Here is a 12261-nt window from a genome sequence, read left to right on the forward strand (position 1 = left end):
TGACTGGCCCAGCTTATGTGAGTCCAGCCTGGGGTCATTCACATTTGACCAACAACAGGAGGTCTTATAGACAATCCATGATTAATATGGCATCCTATTCTGTTTGGAGAAAATTTTCAGTCGAGGTGGAGTCACTGTGAGGTGGAACATGAACTGGTACATGAAACATCTACTTCAGGAGAGAACGGAGAAGTGATGAATCGAAGAGTAGTGCCTTGGGCTACAAGATAACAGAAAACCTCTAAATAATTATGGTTTGGGGGTTGGGGGTAGGGGGTTATTGTTTGTTTTGGGGGACTGGGGTGGGGATTACTTCATAAGAAGTCCAATTAACCATTCAATGCCAGAATTTCCAAAATTCTGCTGGCTTTTCCCTCATAGTCATGAGCATCCCCAATCATCTCCTCTGAAATCCAGGTAGGAAGAAGGAGAAAAGGGAGGGGATGGTGCCTAGAACCAGAAAGTACAACTATCAACTTGATATCCACATGCAAAAGAATGAAGTTGGTCCCTTACCTCACACCATATGCAATAACTAACTCAAAATGGATCAAAGATCTAAGTGTAAGGGCTAAAATTATAAAATTCTCAGATGAAAACATTAAGTAAAAATTTTTGTTACCTTGGATTAGCAATTGTTTACCAGCTATGACATCTAAAGCCCAAGCAAAAAAAATAGACAAATTGGACTTCATGAAAATTAAAAACTTTTGTGCTTCAAAGGAAAAAATAAAGATAGTGAAAAGACAATACACAGAAGGGAAGAAAACATTTGCAAATCATTTACCTAAGTCTCTATTATCCAGAATATATAACTATTACAACTCAACGATATAAAAACAAGTAATCCAATTAAAACAATTGGCAAAGGATCTAAATAGACATTTATGCAAAGAAGGTATAAAAATGGCCAATAAGCACATGAAACGACTCAATATCCCATTCCTAATGGGAAATGTAAATCAAAACCACAACGAGATACCCCTTCACACCCACTAGGGTGCCTACAATAAAAAAGACACACAATAACAAGGGTTGGCAAAGATGCAGAGAAATCAGAACCCTCCTACATTTCTGGGTGGAATGTAAAATGGTGCAGTTGCTTTGGAAAATTGTTTGGCAGCTCCTCAAAAATTTGTACCTAAAGTGTGCATATGCCCCAGCAATTCCACCTAGCTATATACCCAAGAGAATTAAAAACAAATGTTCACAGAAAACCTTGCACACAAGTTCATAGCATAATAGCAAAAAGTGTAAACAGGGGCCAGTCCAGTGGCATAGTGGTAGAGTTCACGTGCTCCACTTTGGTGGCCCAGGGTCCACGAGTTTGGATCCTGGGCACAGACCTACACACTACTCATCAAGCCATGCTGTGGCAGCATCCCACATACGACGTAGAGGAAGGTTGGCACAGAAGTTAGCTCAGGGACAATCTTCCTCACCAAAAAACAAAACAAAATCAAACCGTAAACAACCCAAATGTCCATCAACCAAGAAATGTATAAACAAAATATGGTATATCTTTACAATATAATATCATTCAGTCATAAAAACTATATATTCTAATACATGCTACATATGGATGAACCTTGAAAATACTATGCTAACTGAAAAAAAGCCAGACCCAAAGCTACATATTACATATCCTATTTATATGAAATATCCAGAACAAGCATAGACAGAAAATAAATAATTATTTGCAGAGTCTTAGAGAAGAGAATATGAAGTGACTGCTAATAGGTAGGAAGGTTCTTTAGGGGTGATGAACATGCTCTAAAATTAAATATTGTTGATGGCTGCACAACTGTGAATATATTAAAAGTCATTGAACTGTACACTTTAAATGGCTGAATTATACGGTATGTGAACTATATTTCAATAAAGCTGTTAAAAACAAGATTTATAAACTAAAAAAAATGAAAGGAAGAAAAAGTACAGACTTCCCCAGAAACCACAGCAGAATTTTTGCTGTCTTGTTGACATAACTGGTTTTACCCATAGGTAGAAGTAACTTCATGGGATTATGACTTCAGGGGTTCTGAAAAAGTTTCCATGTCACCTACCAATACTGCCCAGGGCAACTCAGCATTACTTGTAGCAAGAAAGACAATGACCCAGGCTTTGAAGTGAATTTAGACCCTGGTTTTAACTGTAGCTCTGCCACTTTGGAGAAACTCACATCCTCTCATTAGGCCTCTGGAAGATGCTGTCAGGACTCTGCCCATTTCCCCTCTGATCCATTTTCATTTTTGTGCAGACTAACTTATGATGTTTTTCCTTCTTAAAGGCCTGCACCACCTTTCTTTGTCAGAGACATCCTCAGGCTGACAGAGAGCCCCAAGTACTGAAGATGGCAACCCTTGGCCAGCAACTGATGGGTACAGAGGTTTAAATATAAATACCCTAGTCACCTTGCCCCTATGAGAACATTCTTGAAGACCCACAGTGACTATAGAGCTTCCTGTGATTTAAGGTCAAAACTGAACACCTTTGCTTGGCCTCCTAACCTTCTCCATGCCAATTTCCCCACCCCAGCTAGCGAACATTTCCTAATATCCCTTCCACAGGAATCCTCATCACAGAGTCTGCTTCTGGGGAACCCAACCTAAGGGAGCCTCAGTTTCCTTATCTACCAGATGACAATTATAAGCATAACAAGGATAAAGCTCTATGATCACAATAGAGCAGGCCCTTGATAAATAGAGATTCCTCTCTGAAGTCTAGAACCATGACCTGACAGAACATGCTGTGGGGAAGACTGGCCCTGAGCCAACATCTGTTGCCAATCTTCCCCTGTTTGCTTGAGGAACATGGTCCCTGAGCTAACATCCATGCCAGTCTTCCTCTACTTTGTATATGAGACACCACCACAGCACAGCTTGATGAGCAGTGTGTAGGTCCACACCCAGGATCTGAACCTTTGAACCCTGGGCCACCGAAGCAGAGTGTGTGAATTTAATCACTACACCACTGGGCCAACCCCTGACAGAACATTCTTTTTTTTTTTAAGATTGGCACCTGAGCCAACATCTGTTGTCAATCTCCTTTCTTTTTTCTTCTCCCCAAAGACCCCTAGTACATAATTGTATATTCTAGTTGCAGGTCCTTCTAGTTGTGCTATGTGGGATGCTGCCTCAGCATGGCCTGATGAACAGTGCTAGGTCCACACCCAGGATCCAAACCAGCAAAACCCTGGGCCAGCAAAGTGGAGTGCACCAACTTAACCACTCGGTCACGAGGCTGGCCCCTGACAGACTATTCTTATCCTTCAGTAACTTCCTGTAGACTGTGAACACAAAGACTACAAGGAACAAGGATGTAGTGGAATGAGTGAGTGAATAAATGGAGAAAAGAAAAACGAACAGTCTTGGATGCAGTATAGCACAGCATTTGAGAAAGTGGACTCAGGGAAGCCGACCTAAGTTCAGATCTCAAGTATTCCAGCTACCTGGGCACACTATTTCTGTTTCTATTTTCCCCTCTGTAAAATGGAGATAATAACAGCACCTGTCTCATAAAGTTGTTGGGAGGATTAAATGAGATCGTGAATAGACAGCACCTGATATAAATAAAAATTAAGTATTGTTATTGTGGTCATGGTGCAGCGACAGTAATTTTTATTGTAGATGTGTGTAGCTGCAGTAGTGGAAGTAATCTGGGGGCACCAAAAGCAAACTTTCCTGACTTCACAATTTTGCCACAACTGAAGTTAGATTCAATTTGACAACTAGGCTAAATTCCAAACACCTTACAGCAGATGCAGTTTCAAATTTCATTCCAAAGGATGAAACTCTATGCCTCATGTTGAGCATTGGAAGTGTTTTGCCTGGTGGCAGAAGGCACTAGGCTTCTGTTTCAGGCAGGTGACACCAGGCAGAGATTTTAATCAGCCCCCGAGGGGGTCTTCCTAACACCACCCAGGCTTCTGGTACTGGGAGAAGCACCGCGGCTGTCAAACTGACACTTTGCTGAGCAGGAAAGCATCGTAAAATAACATAGGGTAGATGTATATATACTTGTGTTTAATTTTAAAATGATGAAAAATGCATGGCAGTAGGACTCAGTCAGGCATAAATTACAGAGAGTGGCATGTCAGTCAGCAAGCACAACAATGAGACGTAAGAAGATGGAGGAATAGGTAAACACCTGTCGAGGGCTGCCTCGTACGCAGCTGAGACACAGCACAGCGAAGACGAAGACAAAAGGCAGCTCTGGAAGTGGCGTACACCTCGCCCGAAGCAGACTCCCCTGGGAAACCAGAGACGAGCTTCAGTTGTACCTGTGTGAAGAGAACGGCTTCATACATTCTGACTCAGGTTCAGTGCGACTAGTGTTCCTGCTTCCCGCACGGTCTGTTCTCCACCAAGGACCAGGGTGAACTTTTCACAACCAATACCAGTTCATGTGACAACCCTGTTCAAAAACCCTCCAAGGGCTTTCCTCACACCTTGTACAAAGTCCAAAGTTCTTACCATGACCAGCAAATCCCAACATCATCTAGCCCCTGGGTCCTTAGTTCACCTCCTCTCCCGCCCCTCCTCCCCTCACTCACTTTACTCCAGCTCACTACCCTCTATTGTCTTCCTCAAATTTGCCAAGCACATGCCCTCTCCAGGACCTTTGCTTCTGTTGTCCCTTCTGCCAGGAATGCTTCCCTTCCCCTCCCCATGTATCTCCGAGACTCACTCCTTATTGCATTCAAATCTAAGCTCAAGTGTCTGCTCCCCGAAGTAGCCCACACCCAACATAGGATGCATTTTTTTGCGTATGTGTTTATAGCCTTTCTTACCCTGGACTGTAAGTTCCTTGAGGATGAGGACTTTGTTTTATTCACAGCTGTATCCCCAGCGTTTAGAACTGAGCCTGGCATATGGAAGACACTCAGCATTTGTTTAATGACTAAATGGTTGATGAGTGAATTCACTGAGTGCTTGTTATACACCAGATAACTGTGTTCAACAACAGAATTCAACTGATAAAGGACCTTAGAATCTATGTCAACAAATGCCTACACTCTCACAGGTGGCTATTGAGCACCCGGAAAGGTGACTATCTTAACTCAAATGTGCAGTAAGGATAAAATATGCAAGTGATTTTGAAGACTTAGTATGAAAAATAATGTAAATTGCCTCAATAATTTGTTAAACTGACTATATTTTGGCATGATAATATTTTGGATATATTGAGTTAAATAAAATATATAATTAAAATTAATCTCTTCTGTTTCTTTTCACGTTCTTAAATGTGGCTACTACAAAACTTTTAATTATGCATTTCCTTTGTATTTTCAGCTTGAATTATATTTCTATTTGGCAGAGATGGTCCAAAGGGAGCGACAGATAATAAATGGATTATTTCCAAATAGTATGGTTAAGAAAGAATTTTTTTTTAAATTATCAACAAGGTGATATGGGGAGGTCGAATGTGGGCCAGTGTGTACAATCCGGATGTTCAAAGTCTGCGGGAAGAACTGATGTATGAGGTGCGTTTTAGAGCAATGCATCTCAATTGAGTGTGCACCAAACCACCTGGGGATATTGTTGACCTGCAGATTCTGACAACAGGTCTGATGTGGAGCCTGGGATTCTATGTTTCTTACAAGATCCCAAGTGGTGCCAATGTTGAGCCTTTGCAGACCACACTTTGAGTAGAGAAGTTTCAAAGGTCTGTTTAGAGTTGGCCAGGTAAAGAAGGACGGGAAGGATTAGGGATTGGGACCATTGGAAGCCGTACCCAAAACTGTTCCAGCATCTCCCTGCCAATTGTGGGTAGATCTGGTTTCTTAGCTGCTAACACTTCATTTTAAAAATTCCCCACCGCCCAAGGCTGCTGCTTCTACTGTGGATGCCTGGAGGAAACAAATCAGAGAAAGTTGACTTGAGAATTCATATGATGTATGATTTGGTAAGACATCGCCAAGCAGGGAATTACTCAGGTTGAGTCTGAGACTTGGACTGCCAGAACCTCAGTCCAAAGTCTCGGTCTCCACTTGTATGCCCTGCCCCCTTTCCTCCAGACTCCAATTCTGGACTCTGGAGTTCCCTGAGGGGGAAATAAATGTGGCATTTAGGGTCTGGTTAGCCAATGCTCAATCTAAGATGATCTTGCAACTCACCTCCTGCTTTCCCATCAGTAAGGGGATTCTGAAGCTTGTAGTGAAAGAACCCCAGGCAGCGTAGGGGATTTATGTGGGCTTGCCCCCATGGAGAGTGTTCATGGTCTCAGGCAGGCACTTACATTCATATTACCACAGATAACATAGTTGGGACTCAGTGCATCACAACAAGACAGAAACACATTTGAAAGAAAGGCTACAGGAAGAAGATTGATGTGAGAGTGGGAGTACATGTGGTGGGGGGCCACTGGTGGTACAGTAAGCACGTAAAGTGAAAGCAGAGAGTAATGTGGGGAACAGTAAAGAAAACATAATACCAAAGTGTTGAAGTCACATTAAGGAGCATGGACTTTACTAAGCAAGGCAAAGGGGAGCTGATGTAAAGTTTTGAGTCACAAAGTAACAAGGCAAGAATTGACTTGAGGGGGACCACTCTGGATGCAGAGTGAGAGGAGGATTTAACGGAAGCAGGACATGACACAGGACCAGTTAGCAGGTTCCTACATCGTTCAGGCAACAAGGGATGTAGATCTGAATTAGAAGGACTTCAAGAAACCTTTAAGAAATGAAATCAACACAACTTGGAGATTGAAAGTGGGGAGGCGTGGAGAGAGGAATGTAGGCTGATTCTCTGGTTTTTATCTCAGATTAAAAGATAGGCAATGACGCTATGAAAAGAGACTGTAAACACACACTCCTCAAAGTCAGTGTTCTTGGTCTTGGACTTGGAGAGAAAGATGAGTAGTTCACTTTGGGACATGATGATTTTCAAGTGCCCAGAGAAGAATCACCAAGTGTACAGGTGCGGCAACCTCCTGGAAGTATGAATCTGAAACTCTGGAGAGAAGTCATGGCTGGAGACAGCTGTGAGAGCCATCACAAACAAGTGGACATTAAAATCATGAGGATAGAGAATATTGCCCAAGGATAGTGTATAGGAAGAGGAAAGCTATGAGCCAAAGGCAAAGGCTGAGGAGGAGAAGGGAGGGTACCTGGGATGAAGTGAAGCACAATCAAGAGAATATATTGGCAAGGAAAGAAAAAGGGTTTCAAGACCAGTGGTGGTCAATATCATCAAATACGGGGTCTGTAAAGTAAGAATAGCAAAAGTCCATTCGATTTGGCTATGAGGTCGTTGGTGACCTGTTCAGTAGCTGTTTCACTAGAGTATTGGGGTCAAAAACCAAATTACAGGAGATTGAAGAATAACACAAAATGAAGAAAGTAGAGAATGTAAATTTTTTCACTTCAAAGAAGCATGGTGAGAGAGAAGGGTGAGGTAGGACAGTGGTTCAAGGAAGACATGGTTCATGAGAGGGTTTGAAGGCTTTTTTTCTCCTTATTTTTGGTTGTTTGGTTTAAAAGGGGAGAAAATTTTCTACTTCAAAATGAAAGAAATTTGAGTTTGACAGAATTTGTAAATTCTGGGGCTAGGGTCTGGCATCTAGGAGAGCACTTTTGATTAATAGTGATAACACAAACATTCGCACACCAATCAGACCACATAGCGATAACATGCACACACACATACACACACACACATAAACTAAAGTTGTCACATAGTGATATACACACGTAATGCACACCAAAGGTTATGTCATATAGCGATAACACACACACATCAAAAGTGGTTTTGGACTATCATCTTAAAGTGCTTCCATTTATCCCAGTTTTGAATTCTAATAGGATATAGCAGCAAGATGACTTGATTAGAGAATCAAAGACCCCAGCTATAGTCCTGGCTCTCTTTCCAAATGGTCGTGTGACCTTTGAATCACTTTGTCCTTCTGAGATTCAGTAACCTTACCTGAAAAATTAGAGAGCTGAACTGGATTATGAACGACATCTTAAATACCAGCTCTGATGGATTGATAGAGGCTGCTCAGCACGCTGTGTTGAAAAGGTTTCTGAGGCTGTGTCTAAGCTTAGCAAGCAAGACTGTTATAACAGACAAGCAATGTCTGCCATGAGCAGGAAAATAGTAGTGTTAAGTGTTTACCATTTCTAAATTCCTGAACTAGAACATTCCATGATTCATTAAATGCATTATCATCCTGTCATACATTATGACTTTGGCCTAGTAAAATGCTCTGTAGCCATTTTTACCCCTTATTTCATCCAAATCCCATTCTTTTTTTACTAAGGACATCAATGGATCTGACATCACCACCTCCATGCTTCTATTCAGAAACTAGCCCTATTCTTTTCTGTTTATCTTTCTAATAGGCTTCTATAATAGCCATATCATTTAGGGAAATAGACCATTGATTGTAAAAACTGCCTTTACATATTTGGCACTGCATTGTTTACTAACTATATGAGGTTCCAAATAGAGTCTAGAATATTTTGGACTGTGAAAGAACTTATTTTCAGGCCAGATTTACTAGTCCTTCCTTGCCAGATTCAAAGAGCATGTTTACAGCATTTCTAATACCCAAGTGAGGAATCCGATGCCCTGTCCCTTCCATCTGGGTCCATTGCCCTACAGGTGCAATCACAGAACCGTATGACAACGAGGTCTCTGAAGCACAATAATGAAAGATTCCCCCTCTCTCAACCACCCCCAAACTCTCAAGGATATTTCTCTTCTAATTGGCTGTCATAAATATAGCTCTATTTACACCTTCAAGTGGATTCAGACCCTGCCGTTAACATGTGACACTTCTCTCTGGTGGCCTGTATCTTCTGATAGTACTATCTGCCTATAGCACTGTTGGGAGACTCAAATGGAATATAAATGAATGCATTTTGTAAAGTCTCAATCACTATGTTCATAAACAGTATTATTATTATTTTTACTGTCTTCCCTAGCATAGAGCCCTAAACAGGGAAAGATGAGGATGTTTTATAACTGCCTGTGTGACTGGTCCTTGGTCAAAGAACCAGACAGGCAATTCACAGGGCTTTCAGCAAAACACTCTCAAACTCCATGAACTTTGCCATTAATATCTCTCTTTATTACGGTGAGTATTTTTATTTGTGAGAAAGGTTGATTTAATACAAAACCTGGGGGTCCCCCACTCCCTCCACCATGTGCCTATCCCCTGAGGAGGTAACGAGACAATCTTCGGCTGTCTGTGAGCATTGCTTCTGTCCCATTTGTTCCTTTATCTCCTGGAGGAACTCCACTGACCTGTGTGCTTCCTCTCCATTGCCTCGCTTTGATGTCTCTCCTCTTCTCTGCAGTCATTTCCATCTCATTGCCTTTTCCGGCATTTGGAGACTCTCAAGCTAGTTCTCCGTATGACTGATGCAATTATCCACAGGGTCTACTCCCCCACTCCTAATGCATTACAAGATTCTGCCAACTCATTTTTTATTTCAAAGCCATCATTCTTGTTTCTGTCTGGCTTCTTTTTTGATTTTTGCCTTCCTGTAAGCAAGCTTCCTTTTGATATTTATTGTCTTATCTCATCTTTAATCTCGTGTTTCATAGAATCCAGGCTTAATTGAATTTTATTGAAAGTACAAGCAGATGCTGCCTTAAATTACTTTTGTTTCCTATGGTAAATCTTTTTTCAAGTATGTCCTTGCTTTGCCTCCTGTGAGCTCTGTTCTTCTTTTATGCTTTAAAGTCTTTTCATAGGCTTCAAACTGATGTGTGTGGATTTTTCCTCCAGTTTACCCATACTCAAAAATGAGAATTCTACACAGGCCTGAAATCTCCTCCAGAAAAAGGTGTAAAAAGACGCTAAAAACTAAATGTTTTCTCAGTTTCAGAGAAAGCCCCCACTTTGATCGGGGCATCCACAACCAGCTACATAATTTGCTGGATCTGGTTCAAGGTGAAAATGTAGGACCCTTTGTTCCAAAATTATTAAGAAGTTAAAGATGGTCACAGCACCATGTTAATCCAAGCACAGAGCCCTTCTGAGTGAGGATCCCTGTGTAACTGCAAAGATCATACACCTATGAAGCCAGCCCTGGGAGGGAACGACCCTCATCATCCAAAGCAGGGTGCTGGACCACCAAGAAGGACTATAAGGAGGCATCTGTAAATTGGATTTTAAAACCACAGCCCCTCATCGGCCTAAAAGGTTTAAAGGGTTCAATTGAAGTGGCTGAGGAGTGAGTTGAAATTTGGAGGATTTCTCTAGAGTGAAGTATCAGTGTGGCGAGAACCGCCCTCCTTAAGGAGTGTAGCTTCAGGGAGATTCCTTGAAGAGCTTTACATAGGAAGGAGTTGTAAGCAGGCAGTGAGGAAGCAGCCTCACTCTCATCCAAAGAAATGCAGTAGAGTGTTCCCAGGGAGAAATCTTTGTGGACAAGGGTCCCTGTGAAAGAGAGTATCAGTTTTGAATGTCTGCCAAGCCTGGAGCACACCAGATCGTGAACGCCCTTTCCTGCCTCTGCCTCCTGGTCTGGGCATGGGGTCTAGGAGCAAGCAGAACAGAGAGAAGACAGAAGAAAAGCTTTATTTTGAGGTTTTGACTATTACCCGGTACTAAAACGAGACTGCTCTTGTGACTCTATGTCGTCAGAGCAGTTTTTATCTGAGAGTAGCTGGACCAGCCAGATGGCTCACCAAAGGCCGAGAGGAGAAACCAATATGGTGGGCTTACATAGAGTTGCTTTATAATTGGATCCCATCAAGTTCTGCTTGTTTAAATGCACATGGTGTGTGGCTATCTCACGTATTTCTTCAAATTCTGCTTGTTTGTTGAGTAGAGATCTCTTGCTGGATCTTTAGATTGAGCACCAGTCGCCTTTTTCATGATCCAGCATCACGAAGAGAGCAGGAGAGACAGGGTCTCAGGTAATGCCACTCCATTTGTTGCAACTGCAGCTCCAGGTGCCATGCCTGATGAGAAACGTCTCTACTGCCTCAGGACACCCTCCCACCTCCCTGCCACTGACTTAGAAGGGCTGACACACTACCCACCAGCTCCAATCCCCCATTACCCTGAATCCAAAGAATCTGCTGATTTGAGAAGTTGTGCCTGCAAGCCTTCCACTTCAGGAACAGCTTCCTCTAATTCTGTTCCTGAAAGTTGGAGGGGAGGTGCTGCTGTCCATACCGAGTGTAAGCTGCTGAGATTGGGCACCACTGGAGAGTCCCCACTCAGGGTGACTTGAGCCCTTGGTGCACCCCTTGACCTGCAAATGCCTGCCACACTCTGTCCCTCAATCTGCCCCTCCCTCCAGGCTCAGCCCCAGGTGCTCCAAGCTAGAACCCACCAACAAGCTTTGATTAGGACCCTGGATCCCTGTCCTGGCTGCACATCAGAAGCACACCAATGCCTGGGCCTCACCCCGGACCCATCGCAACCAAACACCTGGAGAGCGAGGCTCAGACATCTGGGCTTCTCATTACTCTCCAGGCAATTCTAACATGCAGGGCAACTCACAGGCTATTCCAATTTTGTCTCACTTCAGTCTCATCTTGCCGAAATCCCTCATAGCCTTTGGCATGTGGATGACAATGTTTCCTATTTTTCAGTGCTGACGTGTTTTCTTCATGTTATTATATTGAGATAATTCAGATTTGTCTGCAATACAAGGAAGAATCTTTTGACCGTCACTGTTTGGAAATCACTGTTTATCATAAGGAACTATGAAATCTTCCTCTGCAGAGCTTGTGAAAACAAGCCGGAGTCATCTCATTTTCTGCAGCTGTTTAGGTGGACAGTTACTAGGCCAGGTCCTCCCTCACGCTGTGGATTTACACTGCAGTCATAACCAATCGCGGAAGCAAGAGTCCCTCCATTATCAGAAATTCTCCGTGGGCAATCTTTTCTCAGTGAAGGGGCAGAAATGAGAAGTCATCCCTATGTACCATAGGTGAACAAATCCAGACGCCTTTGTAATCCAAATTTCTCCTCTCTCCATAATTGCAATATTTTATTGCTGTTTGAATTCAAAAAATACATTGTTTGCTCTAAAGGTAAATTCAAGACTGCCAGAAAATGTAGAATTTCCTCCAGAGGGATGAAATTGATTGTAATATCTCTTCCATGCAAATTTAAATATGAAAATGTAAAGATCACAAAATGCGTTGGATTACCTTCAGCCTCTAACTTGTCCATTACCCTGAGCATCAGCAATTATTGACACTCTGTGCCTTAATAAACTCTCACAGTTGTCCACTCTTTAGATGACCGAGTATGCACTGCCTCTAGGATTTTGTTCACCTTCATTTACCTTCA

This window comes from Equus quagga, chromosome 5 (genome assembly GCF_021613505.1).
Source record: "Equus quagga isolate Etosha38 chromosome 5, UCLA_HA_Equagga_1.0, whole genome shotgun sequence".
NCBI classification, from domain to species: domain Eukaryota; kingdom Metazoa; phylum Chordata; class Mammalia; order Perissodactyla; family Equidae; genus Equus; species Equus quagga.